This window comes from Salminus brasiliensis, chromosome 1 (genome assembly GCF_030463535.1).
Source record: "Salminus brasiliensis chromosome 1, fSalBra1.hap2, whole genome shotgun sequence".
In the NCBI taxonomy this organism is placed as follows: Eukaryota; Metazoa; Chordata; class Actinopteri; order Characiformes; family Bryconidae; genus Salminus; species Salminus brasiliensis.
In genome coordinates this window covers 8,035,857-8,051,973 of record NC_132878.1, presented here as the reverse complement: position 1 = coordinate 8,051,973, position 16,117 = coordinate 8,035,857, and positions in this window count along the sequence as shown.

Here is a 16,117-nt window from a genome sequence, read left to right as displayed (position 1 = left end):
AGACAGGTGCAGACAGTGTGTGTCAGAGTGTGTTTGACTCAGACGCTACAACTTTGTTACTGCTGCAAATGAACAGGGGCTTCTTTCCACTCGGCTGATCTTACGCTCTGTCAGCTCTCTCACGCTCTCTCTCTCTCTCTCACACACACACACACACACACACTTCAGCACATTCACACAGGTGCATACAGGATCAGTAGATCCAGATATTACAGCCCCTCTTAAATAATAATAATATCATATATTGTATTAAAGATAAAATCCCTTAATATTTTGACAATTTCCCAATAATGTAAAAACACCCAGATTTGTCACAGAGTTGTGCATTAAGACAAGGCAGGTTCATTTCTACAGCACCTTTCAAACACAGTGGCAGTTCTAAGTGCTTTCCATCAACACAGGAAAATACACAGACATATAGAAAGTGTAAGCAGTACAGAGTAAACAAGTATTTAAAAATAAAATGTAATAAAATATATAAATAAAACTAAATAAATAGAGCCCCAAGTGTCGACTTACAGGGTCCTTATACTATCAGTCTGTTTCAGCACTTTTTGGCACAATTTAAAGCAATGAAGTGTTACAGAGCAACAAAAAAACTAGTGTTATTTATTGTCTTTGTTTGTGGTTGGTGTGGCGCAACAGATAACACCACCACCTACCATTGTGTTATAACAACACCATGTGGGTGACCAGGGTTTGATTCCAGACCTGGGTGACTATGCTGTGCTACACCAATAAGAGTCCTTTGGGCAAGACTTCTAACACTACATTGGCCCACCTCTGTAATACGAGTAACCTTGTAAGTCGCTCTGGATAAGAGCGTCAGCTAAATGCCATAAATGTAAATTTATTATAAATTATATCAATTAATTAATTCATTAAATCAGAAATTAATACAGAATACACTCTCGGTTTTTCATTGTGTACATTGCATCAAATTCAGTTATAATCTATCACTGATGTATTCACAGTCTTTTAAGTCAGGATAAGCCATGTTACACCAATTTAGTCAAATCTTGCCCCCAAAAGGCCGATTTAGGCCAAAAGTGAGCACATAGAGTACTATTGCATTTACAGCATTTAGCTGACGCTCTTATCCAGAGTGACTTACAGGGTTACTCATATTACAGAGGTGGGCCAATGCAGTGTTAGGAGTCTTGCCCAAGGACTCTTATTGGTATAGCGCAGCATAGTCACCCAGACCGGGAATCCTACCACATGGTGTAGTAGCTCACTGGCAGGTAGTGGTGTTATCTGTTGCGCCACACCAACCATATTGGACACAAGTATTTATTTGTAAGATCATCAGAGCAACTGCTAATGAGTTAGGTTAGCAATTTAGGTTAGAAATACCACAGCTGGAGGTATTGATTAATTCCGGGAAACTATGATGAATAAAAAAAAGATTACAAATTTTAAAATAACTCTACAGTGTGCATCCAAACCAAATCCCAGGCAACCAGATAATTAAATGAAATCCAGAGACTAGTTTAAAAAAATCAAATTTGAAACAATTGAAGATCACAAATAAACTTAATAAGCATTTTAACAAACTTATATTTCATCCAATGAAAAGCATGCATCTTCAAAATGGTGAGTTTACAGGAGAAGGCGCAAATGCTCTCAAATGCGCTGGCCTACAAAGCCAAGACTGGACCAGCCCCTCCGTACTTCATGGAAATGGTCAAAAGACGATCCGCACCGAGAGCCCTTCCAGCTTCAAGCACGGCTCAGCTCGACCCGCCATCCTTTAAGATCCATAGGAGACAAGCGTCCAGGCTTTTTTTTTTTTTACCAAAGTGGTGGAACGAGCTCCAACACTCACTGTCTTCAAACTCAGACTGAAGACCCTCTTCTTCTGAGAGAACTTGGGCGAATAGCAGAGTGACCTTGCCTGACCTTACTGACTTGTGTTTAGTAGAGTCTAAGATTAGAGGATCTTTAAATTTTTAGTCTGTTCAAACTAGCTGAGGTTATTTTTGGGTAAATAGCAAAGCATTTTTGTAAGTCGCTCTGGATAAGAGCGTCTGCTAAATGCCTTAAATGTAAATGTAAATGTAATGCTCTTAACTTTGAATGGAAGTCAATGTGAAATAAGAGTTTATTCAAGGTAATTTATAGCATTTCTATTGGTCAGTTCATCCAAAACTATTAACAAAGTGTACAGAGCAGCTACAGGCTTCAAACCATACAGAACATTAAAAACACACAGAAATGAAGATGATTTACAAATGTGTCTGGATCATTGCACTGACTACGACAAATCCAGTGTTCAATAGTGATCAATATTTTTAAAAACGAACAAGATACACTTGATTTTCATAAGTAGCACCATCCAGTGACTACATTTGTTTCAACTTTATAGGTCACTTCATAAACATTTCATTCAGGTTTCATCCTGATTGGTCAGTGATAACCCTGTCAAATGCATGCTGAATGCTGATTGGCTGATGACATCCAGAAATTTCCATTTATCAAGTTGTCCTTTTATTATCACTTAGAGTTTGGGTAATGTATTTTGTAGGTAAAATGTCATCTAGATCTGATGTACGGCTGCTGAGAAACCTTTGTTTATGCAGTATTGTTTATGTGGCATTTACACACTAAATGGACAAAAGTAATGGGACACCTGCTCATTCATAGTTTCTTCTGAAATCAAGAGAATTAAAAAAGAAAAAAAGTGTTTATCCTGCTTTTATTGGAGTAGCTGCCTCTACTGTCCAGGGATGAAGGCTTTCTATTAGATTTTGGAGAAGCACTGCTGTGAGGATTTGATGAGCCGAATTAGTGAGGTCAGGACGTTAGGAGATCACCACCGCACCTCATCCTTAACTTCCCAACTCATCCCAGAACTATTGGATGGAGCACCATCCGTCATTGCAGAGAGCACAGTTCTTCCACTGCTCCACAGCTCGGTGCTGGGAGGCTTTGTACCCCTCTAGCCCACACCTGGCATTAGGCAGCATGGTGCCAACTGGGAAAGACCCTTTACATTAAGTAAAGGTTCTTTGGATCTTCAAAAGGTTCCTCTACAAAAAACACTCAAAGAACCATCTTTATTTTAAAGAGGGTACTCATGTGAGTGTTGAACTCCTCTGCCCTTCAGTGGCTCCCTCTTTCTTCATGTCAGGGGTCTTAGTGATGAGAGAGTGTCCAGCACTGCAGGTTCATGTTTAGTGAGCCTCGTTGTCCATTTTCCCAGGTGTAAGAGGGAAGTGATAGTAGTGAAATCCTCTCTTTGTTTTCTCGTTGTGGAACAGAGGCCTGAAACATTTCCACTTCTCTTTAGTGACCTCTCATCTCCTCTGTTCTGGGTTCGTACTCAACCGCAAGCCCTGCGTAGAACTACACAAACCATACGTGACACTATAGCATAGGCATTGTGCCTGCAAGTGAACTGATTTTGCACTGGTACTGGAATCATTGTAGGAAGAGAGCTTCAGAAGGCTCCCTTTGAAGACCTGAGAACTGATGGGCACAGATGTGAAGGGCATGGGAGGTGTGGTGCAAAGAAACGAAAGATAAAAATACACTATATGGACAAAAGTATTGGGACATCTCTCTTAATCGTTGAATTCAGGGGTTTTATTCAGCCCACAGATGTATCAAATCAGACACCTAGTCCTGCAGTCTGCCTTTCTTACACACATTAGTGAAAGATTGGGTGGTTCTGAAGAGCTCACTGAACTCCAGCGTGGTTCTGTATGTAATAGGAGACACCGCTGCAACAACAACAGCAATAACAAGTCAGCTGGTGAAATTTCCTCCCTCCTAGATCTTCCTCCATCAGCTGTGAGTGGTGTTATTATTGAATAGTGGAGGCGTTTAGGAACCACAGCAGCTCAGCAAGACCACGTAAAGTTACAGAGCGGGGTCAGGACCGAGTGCTGAGCTCAGAGCAGAGTGCAGAAAAGTCTCCAATAACTGCAGAGCTCCAGACCTGCTGGTAATAGAGCCGCAAAGGAGGACCAGCTTATTATTAATGCCCATGTGTTTAGAATGGAATGGCATAAAAACTTCTGCGGGGGTAATGTGTAGGTGTCCCAATACTTTTGTCCATATAGTGTATATTAAAATTGACATTGGCAGTCAAAGAGAGTTGCTTATATCTCTGTATGTGATGCTGTAGAGTTCTTATGTTTAGCTGTTTGGAGGTGATTGAATGGATCTAGTTCTCCCATCTTTACTGAAGAATCCCCCCAAAAAAGCCTTGATTCATCAATGAAGCAATGCAAGATGCCACTCTGATCATCATGTGTTAGAGTGGGTTGAGGTGTGAGGATGTATAGGTGGCATCATGGCGACACAATCACCAGATATGAACCAGATTGAGAACTGAGGGAATGTGAGACGAAAGATCCTCCCATTTTAGGAGGTGTGCGGACAGCAGGGAAGGACGAGTGGGAAGCAGTCGTCAAGGCCAGAGAAGACTTGAGAACATTGATACACACCATACACTCTCCATCGTGAACTGTGAGGACTGTGAACTTACTGTGAGTTACCGTGTTCCCATCACTGGACAAAAAAAAGCTCCATGCTACCTTTATTGTTGGATGCACTGTATTTTTTTTTTCAGATTGAGTGTGTGAGCTCGTTCAGTTTGGGTTGGTAAGTGCTGAGTGATTTGTTTTATGAGAGTTATAGTAGAATGTGACTCACATGTGGCTGTCAGATAGGGCTGGGTGATATGGTAAGAATACGATATCACAATATTTAATGTTATGCAATATTTATCACCAGATTCTTACAAAAACTGCTACTCAGATGCTCTCCCCCACAAAATCTGCTGAACTTTATCTAATTAAACAGCACTAATTGCACTCTATGTAATGTGAAGTGTGGTCAGTGTTCTTTAAGCACTCGTGTATCCAGATATGAAAATGTATCACAGTTTTGATTGAAATATGGTCATATTGCCCAGCCCTACTTTGGACATAAAAATAAAATAGAGGTGCTTTAAATGGTTGTGCCATAGAAGAACCACTTCTGATTGCATAAAGAGCCAGGGTTGTATCAGTGTTGAACTGTGAGAGCATTGTGATGCTGCCACATCTTGGGACCTGTGATTTTATAATGATCAGTAGGGAACACTAAGTTTAAATATGTTCATTATTATAAGTCATGTTTAAAGTCCTGGGTCAACCATGACTACTATGACTGGTCATAAGAGGGCTTCTGTTCTCACGTTTTTACATGGTTCTAGAACATCCTACCAGTTCACATGGTTCTAGACCATCCTACTGGTTCACATGGTTCTAGATCATCCAACCAGTTCACATGCTTCTAGATTATCCTACCGGTTTACATGTGTTTAGATCATCCTACCGGTTCACATGGTTCTAGATCATCCTACCAGTTCACATTGGTCTAGAACACCCTACCAGTTCACATGGGTCTAGAACATCCTACCAGTTTACATGGTTCTAGATCATCCTACCAGTTCACATGGGTCTAGAACACCCTACCAGTTCACATGGTTCTAGATTATTCTACCGGTTCATATGTGTTTAGATCATCCTACCGGTTCACATGGTTCTAGATTATCCTGCCGGTTTACATGTGTTTAGATCATCCTACCGGTTCACATGGTTTCTAGAACATCCTACCAGTTCACATGATTCTAGAGCATCCCACCGGTTCACATGGTTCTAGATCATCCTACCAGTTCACATGAGTCTAGAACATCCTTCCAGTTCACATGGTTCTAGATCACCCTACCAGTTCACATGGTTCTACATCATCCTACCGATTTACATGGTTCTAGATCATCCTACCAGTTCACATGGTTCTAGAATGTCCCACAGATTCACATGGATTGAGAACGTCCTACCAGAACGTCCTACCAGAATGGTCCTACACGTTCACGTGGTTCTAGCATGTTCTCTCCTCGTTCACTCTGGCTCTTGTAGGTTATCTGCACTTCTTCTGAACATTCTGAGGACCACTGCTGTCTGCAGATTGCGGATGTGTAGTGCAGTACTGTCACCAGCGCCAGCGCTAAGAGACTTTGAGCCAAGCAGGCACACCCAGTCCTGGAACTCCTCGGAGGCTGTTCTCTTCCTGACGATAGCAACAAAACATTTAGGCCGTTGCATCACAGCGCTCGGCAGAACAAAGAACAGCACATACGTAAAACCGTGGCCTCCAATCAAAGGCCTCCAGATCTGCCACAACCAAGACTTATTTCCTTACACAAGCGCGCAAGGGCAGAGCTGCCGGAGTGCTGTTATCCACCCTCCCCACCCACCCCCTCTCCATAGCGCTTGCGTTTTTGCTTTTGAGCATGAGCAAGCGGGACAGACGTTCATCATTTGTGGGCTTAATGCAAATACAACTGGCAGAAAGAATCTGCTCTGAGCAATTTATAAACCCGGAACCCACGACCTCCACCCCGGCGTGCCCCTGCTCTGCTTCTATTTTCAATCTGCTGCACTACCACGCAGCTCCCCGCTCTCTTAGAGGGCCTTTAAGAGAAGCTCTACGCTGTCAAATTGGATTCCGGGATGCCTGGAACATCATCCTGCTCTTGGGCTTTTGGTTATTAGTTTGATTTGGTAAGCAGGGGCCTGCTCTGATGAATCTAATACGACGTTGTGTGATGCTGATACATGGATTTAGGGGAGAACATCAGAGAAGCAGTACCACTCTGGCCTGTTGAGCCTGGTCTACGCTCGGCCTGTTGAAGCTCCAACTCTCTTTCATTACCAAACCCAAGAAAAAGGTGTAGCGGTTGACTTGCGTAGGACTCTGTCGCTAGTGGTGGTCTTCATAGGTCTTTTCAAAGAGTTTTCCATGAATTAATCATTCAGTTCATTCGGAAGCGCTCACTGACTCATGCAGTGTTTCAGCAGCGTGGAATTTCATAGGACCCACGATGGCATCCATGACCAGCTTCAGTAGATTAGAGCTGGGAACTGTAGCTGCAATACCATTGATTAGGCTACATATCAAAAGGCTGTGCTCATCCAAAGACATTCACTCAACTAGCCATTAATGCACAGTCTGTTTTATACTCCTGGTACGCTACTCATGTCCAAATGTTTGTGGACACCCCTTCTAATAAATGCATTCTGCTATTTTAAGTAGCACCGGTTTTTGAGACAGATGTGCAAATGCACACACCTGTAGAGAAGTACTGGCAATAGAATTGGACTCTCTGGTTGAGCTACAGTCGGGTTCAGACCATATTTGTTGGGCAAGCGTCAGGTTTTGATGGATTTTAGATGGGCTACAGTCGTGTTCAGACAGTACTTTGTTGGGCTACAGTCGTGTTCAGACAGAACTTTGTTGGGCTACAGTTGAGTTCAGACAGAACTTGGTTGGGCTACAGTCGGGTTCAGACAGAACTTGGTTGGGCTACAGTCGGGTTCAGACAGAACTTTGTTGGGCTACAGTCGGGTTCAGACAGAACTTGGTTGGGCTACAGTCGGGTTCAGACAGAACTTGGTTGGGCTACAGTTGGGTTCAGACAGAATTTTGTTGAGCTACAGTCGGGTTCAGACAGAACTTTGTTGGGCTACAGTTGGGTTCAGACAGAACTTTGCTGGGCTACAGTCGGGTTCAGACAGAACTTGGTTGGGCTACAGTTGGGTTCACACAGAACTTTGTTAAGCTACACTCGGGTTCAGACAGAATTTTGCTTGGCTACAGTCGGGTTCAGACAGAACTTAGTTGGGCTACAGTCGGGTTCAGACAGTACTTTGCTGGGCTACAGTCGGGTATAGACAGAACTTTGTTGGGCTACAGTTGGGTTCAGACAGAACTTTGCTGGGCTGCAGTCGGGTTCAGACAGAACTTGGTTGGGTTACAGTCGGGTTCAGACAGAACTTGGTTGGGCTACAGTCGGGTTCAGAAAGAACTTTGTTGGGCTACAGTTGGGTTCAGACAGAACTTGGTTGGGTTACAGTCGGGTTCAGACAGAACTTGGTTGGGCTACAGTCGGGTTCAGAAAGAACTTTGTTGGGCTACAGTCGGGTTCAGACAGAACTTGGTTGGGCTACAGTCGGGTTCAGAAAGAACTTTGTTGGGCTACAGTTGGGTTCAGACAGAACTTTGCTGGGCTACAGTCGGGTTCAGACAGAACTTGGTTGGGTTACAGTCGGGTTCAGACAGAACTTGGTTGGGCTACAGTCGTGTTCAGACAGAACTTTGTTGGGCTACAGTCGGGTTCAGACAGAATTTTGTTGGGCTACAGTCGGGTTCAGACAGAATTTTGTTGGGCTACAGTCGGGTTCAGACAGTACTTTGCTGGGCTACAGTCGGGTATAGACAGAACTTTGTTGGGCTACACTCGGGTTCAGACAGAACTTTGTTGGGCTACAGTTGGGTTCAGACAGAATTTTGCTGGGCTACAGTCGGGTTCAGACAGAACTTGGTTGGGCTACAGTTGGGTTCAGACAGAACTTGGTTGGGCTACACTCGGGTTCAGAAAGAACTTTGTTGGGCTACAGTTGGGTTCAGACAGAACTTTGCTGGGCTACAGTCGGGTTCAGACAGAACTTGGTTGGGTTACAGTCGGGTTCAGACAGAACTTGGTTGGGCTACAGTTGGGTTCAGACAGAACTTGGTTGGGCTACACTCGGGTTCAGAAAGAACTTTGTTGGGCTACAGTTGGGTTCAGACAGAACTTTGCTGGGCTACAGTCGGGTTCAGACAGAACTTGGTTGGGTTACAGTCGGGTTCAGACAGAACTTGGTTGGGCTACAGTTGGGTTCAGACAGAACTTGGTTGGGCTACAGTCGGGTTCAGACAGTACTTGGTTGGGCTACAGTCGGGTTCAGACAGTACTTTGTTGGGCTACAGTCGGGTTCAGACAGAACTTGGTTGGGCTACAGTCGGGTTCAGACAGTACTTTGTTGGGCTACAGTCGGGTTCAGACAGAACTTGGTTGGGCTACAGTCGGGTTCAGACAGTACTTTGTTGGGCTACAGTCGGGTTCAGACAGTACTTGGTTGGGCTACAGTCGGGTTCAGACAGTACTTTGTTGGGCTACAGTCGGGTTCAGACAGAACTTGGTTGGGCTACAGTCGGGTTCAGACAGTACTTTGTTGGGCTACAGTCGGGTTCAGACAGAACTTGGTTGGGCTACAGTCGGGTTCAGACAGTACTTTGTTGGGCTACAGTCGGGTTCAGACAGTACTTTGTTGGGCTACAGTCGGGTTCAGACAGAACTTGGTTGGGCTACAGTCGGGTTCAGACAGAACTTGGTTGGGCTACAGTCGGGTTCAGACAGAACTTGGTTGGGCTACAGTCGGGTTCAGACAGTACTTTGTTGGGCTACAGTCGGGTTCAGACAGAACTTGGTTGGGCTACAGTCGGGTTATGGTATATGGATGATTGGCCCATGCAAGATTAAAACAGCACAGTAGGATTCAGACAGAATTTGGTTGGAATTCAGAATCAGTTGGGAATTTTCTGGGGCTGCTACTGGGTTGGAAAAGCATTCTGTCCAGCTATGAACGGGTTCAAATTTGAATCTTGATACAGTGGATCCGGCAGAACAATTTAAATAATGTTCAAGTTTGTACCAAAAATTAAGACAGCCCTCCTTTTTTGTGTTTCTCTAGCTCCTATTAGCAGATGTCAGGGCTGCCCGGGAGACCAGTGCCACTTCTGAATGAGCTGCATCACTGAGAGATATTGCTCATCACGCCACTTTCCCCCAGGGCAGCACACACTCTGTAATTACAGCCCTCAACTTTTGAAACATCAGATGCGTGGGGTCAAGCTTTTTTCCACCCCATATGTTCCATGCTGGCCTACATTTCCCTGACTGAGAGTTTCTGGTGCCGTTGTGTTATGGAAGCTCTAGGCCAGTCAGACTGCACAATCCTGTCCTTTCAGTGGGCATACAAGCTCTTATGCAGGGATTTTGAATATTGCCCAGTAAATTAAATCTGGGATATGTTGTGTAGGTAATAAAGCCAGCAGGTGCAACACATGGAGCTTAGTCACTGGATTTATTTGTACATTAGTAAAAATGCCATACAGTAAAACAGATGCACTGAGATATATTTCAGTATTCCAGTGGAGTGTGATTCTCTCTAACTATAGGAAGGAGGTGAAGAAGATTACAGATCATGTCTATCTGTCTGTGTCTGTCTGTCTATCTGTCTGTCTGTCTGTTTGTTTATCTATCTATCTATCTATCTATCTGTCTATCTATATAACTGTTTGTCTGTCTGTCTATCTATCTGTCTACATATCTGTCTGTCAGTCTATCTATCTATATAACTGTCAGTCTGTCTGTCTATCTATATAACTGTCTATCTGTCTGTCTACATATCTGTCTGTCTATCTATCTATCTATCTATCTGTCTATCTATCTATCTATCTATCTATCTATCTATCTATTTATCTATATAACTGTCTGTCTGTCTATCTATCTATCTATCTATCTATCTATCTATCTATCTGTCTGTCTACATATCTGTCTGTCTGGCTATCTATCTATATAACTGTCTATCTGTCTGTCTATCTATCTATCTATCTATCTATCAATCTATCAATCAATCAATCAATCAATCTATCTATCTATCTATCTATCTATCTATCTATCTGTCTATCTGTCTGTCTGTTTGTCTATCCACCTGTCTGTCTTATCTCTCTCTCTCTCTCTCTCTCTCTCTCTCTCTTTCTCTTTGTGTCCTATCTGTCTGTTATGAAAGTAAGGTTAATGTTTTTTTAATTGTCATGTTTCGAATGGTTTCATCATCCATGTAGTCTTGTGTTGTAATCTAGGTTTCGTTGGGTTGAACTTTAACTACAGAGATATTATTTTATGTTTTTGTATGTTTGTATATTTTTTTTTCATTGTTTTTTTTTATCATATAAATTGCACTTGCACTCACTTTGGGAATAAATCTTTGCATTTTTGCATCTTGTTTTGTATGGCCTCTGTCAAGCTCTGATCATCCACCCCCACACAACTGAACATGCAGATGAATGTAGATTTACCCTGTAGATAAATGCATGCAGGCCTACTTTACATGTGTCTTTTCATGGCTGAATAAACACCACACTGTTACCTCTCTCTCTCTCCCGTTAATGTCCTTTGGGGCAAACTGAAATCTAGGAGACATACAGATGTTTGTTGCAGACATGTAGATGTGATTTCAGGAACATTGGGCTTTTGGGTTTTAAGATGAAGCTACAAATACTGTATCTTTACTGTTATCAGCACTATTACAGTTACTGTTACTAAATTACAGGTTAATAGCAACAAATTGAAACACACAATCAGTGCATGTAGTAAAAAAGAAAGTAATATATGAGAATAATATGGTTTATTGATTTTTCTCACTTTCTCACTTTATTCAGATGTTGTTCGGCAGATGTGTTAGCCATTAGGATGTAAGTTAGAGATTTTCTCAATTGCTTTGGTGCATTTCTCTGATCAGAATTAAAATTCTCATAACCGTTAGTTCAACCTCCACAAGATGTAGTCATTCGTGCACATCATAGCAGCAATTTCTCATTCCTCCCAACAAACTGCAAATGCCTTTAGACATGCATCAATTGCTTCCATACAATCTCTGCAGTTTTATACGTTATCATTTGCTTATGTCATGTCAGTTCAAATGAACTATACTTATGAATGCTGAATAATCATCCCCTATGGAACTGATTGCTTGACTCATTACATACTAAAATGTTAATGATTAATGATATTATTAAATGTAATAATAAAAAAATACAAATAAATGAATAATAAATATTGTATGATTGTCTCAGGATAGTAATGTAGCTTTCTTCTCTTCTTTTCTTGTGAAGGCTCCGTGTGTGTGTGTGTGTATGGCAGGCGTGCAGTGGCGGGCTGTGAAGGAACAGGCTTTTTCTCCATACCTGCAGGGGATGCGCACTCCGTCTGTGATGGGATTTCACTATTAGCCATTGAGTTCAGATTCACAGAGCGCGCCTAAAACAGATTAAACCTGTGTGTGTTTCTGCAGAGCTGACCTACATAACATATCTGACAGCTGGGGGGAGGGAGGTGGGTTGTAAAGATCAAATGCACATGCAGCAATTAGCTCGCAGCGAGAACAGAGAAATAAACATTGCTAATGAGTGTGTTTAGTAACGAGTAATTTACCTATTGTAAAGGGCCTGTTTGTGCTTTTGATAAGGCAACAGCTCGAGAACCAGAGGCTCTGAAAGTACAACGGGGGATTTTTTGGCTCTTGTTTACTTGGGCGGTGTTTTGAAAAGAGAGAGAGAGAGAGCGAGAGGGTGAGGGAGGGCGAGAGAGGCTGAATTGTTGATTAAAATCAATAGAAAAAGAAACAGTGAAAAGAAAAGAGAGTTTTGTTGTTTTGTTTCCCACCGAAGCCTGAAATGTTTTCTTCACAATGGTGATTAACACCAGACTCCGCGGCTAACAAACCGCCGCTCCCTGAATATGACACTTGGATATGACAGATAAACACACATGTCCACTTGGAGCCGAGTCCCTTCCATCTTCACTGCAAGTTTTTTTTCCTTCTTCTTGGTCTTTTTTTAATAAATGAAATGAAAAACAAAACAAAACAAAACACACAAAAACAACCCCAGTCACGAGCGAGCAGTCTTTTGGCCGTTTGGTTGGTTGGTTCGTATGTTCTCCAGCATCTCTGCTCCTACACGATCTCCTCACAGCTCAGAAATGCCCACTGTAACTGGCTGTAAACGTGTTGTCTTGTAGCACAAGCTTTATAGAAGCTCGGCACAGATCCCATTCAACCTAATAAGAAACCTGTGGCACATACACTACATGCCCAAATGTTTGTGGGCATCCCTTCAAATGCACACACACCCACACACAGCTTGTCTAGTCCCTATAGAGAAGCACTGCCAATAGCATAGCCCGGCGTGGGCTATAGGGGGTATATCAATTCCTCATATCAATTGAGCTGTGGAGCAGTGGAACTGACGGTGTTCTCTGAAATGATGGATGGTGCTGAGGTGCTCAATCCAGTACTTTTGGGATGAGGTGAGGTGGTGATCATCCAACATCCTGATGTAATTAAGGCTGTTGCCGGTGAATGCAATCAAATCCTCACAGCAGTGCTCTCTAAAAGCAAGTAGAAAGCCTTCTTCCCTGGACATTAGAGACCGTTACTCCAACAAAAGCAGGATCAACTCTTTTTTTAATGTCCTTGATTTCAGACGAAACAGTGAATAAGAAGGTGTCCCAATACTTTTGTCCACATTCAGACAAATGTAGGACACCCTATGAAAACCTTTGTCTTTTTTAACGTATTTAAAAAGATATGGACATTGGATTTTCATGGAGAGATCATGGACAAAACTGGCTGCAACACAATCCCAAAGAATGATCGGTTCCCTGTGCTTAACATTTGGAAAGGTGTTCTTATCATGAAATTCTGCCCCTTTTTTATTCCACAAAAAGATCCTTTAAACCTTATCAGCCCAAGGTGACGTTTCTAAACTGTGTCAGGACTTTTTTTTAGATGTTGCTTTGACAGATTTTGTGGGGTTTTATTTGAGGACACAAGAGTGGTCTTCTTTTTAAGCATTTTTCAGTGAAGCTGTGGAGGAGTTGCTGCACAGTAGAACAGTGCACCTCCACTCCAGAGCAGGCTCCCAGTTTTGCCTTCCAAAGCATTGCCTCCACAAAGTAGGCTGCTCAGGCATGAGAGGACCAATTAAGAGGAGCTGTTGTTCACTTCCGTTCATTTCGGGGTGTCTTCCAACCGATAATAAAGTCATTTCTGCCGTTTGTGGTTATTAAGACACGACCCCTGTTCACTTCAGGTCACTTGATCCACAAGCGTAACAAACGCATCATGGCTTATATAAAAATTAACGTTGTTCCACAACAATGCAAAAGATCATAAAACTGCAACCCAAAAATACTGTGCTGTAATGTTTAAAGAAGAAGCTCATTTAATTGAAATGTAGGTCATATCTCAGCAAGATTGTGGCTGTATTCAATGAGGTCATTCATTTCCCTGTGTATGTTTTTTTCCCCACACCTGTAAAACAGCTGCTGATGAAGCGAGTCATAAATAGAACGGACTATGTCTGACAGGCCGACGTCTGCTGCTGCATTTTATGAATTCCTAGAGGTTGTCTTGTTGTCTAGGTATTTCTTAAAATCTTTTAATTGCTTGTACTCATGCATTCTTGTGGCATTCACATGTTCAAATCGGTCTGCTTCTTCACCAAACACCATGTTTTTTCATGTAAGTCATTAAAACATTGTTGTGAACAATGTTTATTAGTCATCTTTCAATGTTGATACATTAATAGAGGAGTAATATATATATAGTGTGTGTGTTTATGCATATGTGTTAAGCACATGCATGTATATATATATATATATATATATATATATATATATATATATAACTGGTAGTGTGTGTATATATAATAGGTATGTTTGGACATACCTGACTGAATGTGTTTCTAAGACAAAAAATAGTTTTTTTTATTATTAATTTACTATTATTTAGTTTAATGCCTCAATTCAATTCTCACTTTATCATGCCCACTACATACTTAACAATAGTGTCTGACTCAAGAATCCTGACATAAAATACAAGAAACCTGCCAAAAGCAGTGAGAATTCAGAAAATGCCAGTGAGAGGATAAGCCATGAAATGTTATATATTTTATGATTTTAAAGTACTTCACACTGTATTCCAAATTATTAGGCAAATTGGATTTAAAGATTTAATATTTTGTTTTTAAGTAAACTCATGGATGCTATTGTGTCTTAGGGCTCTTTGGATCACTGAAAGCAATCCCAGACGCCTGTGATAATTAGCTGACAGGTGAGTCCAATTAAAGGAAAACAACTTAAGAAGGACGTTCCACATTATTAAGCAGGCCACAGCTTTCAAGCAACATGGGAAAGAAAAAGGATCTCTCTGCTGCCGAAATGCGTCAAATAATTCAATGCCTCGGACAAGGTATATAAATATTATATGATATATATTCGATATTTCATGAAAACTTAAGCGTGATCATCGTACTGTGAAGAGATTGGTGGCTGATTTAAAGCAGAGACGGGTTCGTGCAGATAAAGGCATAGTGAGGAAGGTTTCTGGCAGACAAATAAAAATAATACTGACTCTCATTTGCATTGACAAATATAATTTGCATAATAATTTAGAATGCAGTGTATATAATATTATCTCTTTCAGTTTTAGAATGCATATCATACAGACTGTTTATGAATATAACAGTAAATATACTGGTGTCCCGTTTAACTTTTTTTGAGAACATTGTTCTGTGTAGCTCAACAGCATGCTGGAGCCTAAGTGGTCTCTAATCTTCCTGGTAATCACTGCACGAGAAGCCGACAAGACTTTACAGGAAGATTTAAAGAAACCTCTAAATTAAGGTATTTCAGCTTCTCATGGACTTGAACGAGACTTTACCATCATCCTGTAACGCTGAGTCCAACCTGAAGTAATGTAGCGTTGTTCTACTGAAACCTCTCTGGTATGTACCTGTGTGCTGACTCCTTTAACCTCCATGCTTGTGAAAGCATTAGAGCATTTAGCCCCTGACTAAACCCAAGCTGTGCTGAACTGACATAATTGACCATACAGGGCCACTTTACTGCCAGTATTGAAAAGCATTATTAGAAGACTTTTAGATCAGAACTGCAGCCACTACCCTACAATCTAATCTAATAGCAGGCGGTATCAAAGCGTAAGAGGCTGTAGAGGTACAATGAGAACTGGAGTCGTACCTTGAATACATGGGCTAAGATTTGCATTACCATTACAAGAAGGAACAGGGAAAAGAGCTGGGTCATGGATCTGTGAGGATGAACTTCTGGTGAGTTAAAATTCTTTCATAAATAACCCACCTATTAGTGCCTTGCAGAGAACCTATTCAGCGCTGTGCAGGTTTCAAGCACCTAAGCACATGATTTGAACCCAGTTGTGCTGAAAAACCTCCAGATCACATCAGAACAGATGCAGGTGAACATAAATCCAGTACCAAGTACCCATAATTTCTTTCATTTTGAGGAAAGTAGTTGAGATCTTGTGGAATATCTTGATATATTGACAAAAGTATTGAGACACACCTCTTAATCACTGTATTCAGGTGTTTAATTTAGTCCCGTTGCCACAGGTGTATAAAATCAACCCCCTAGTCA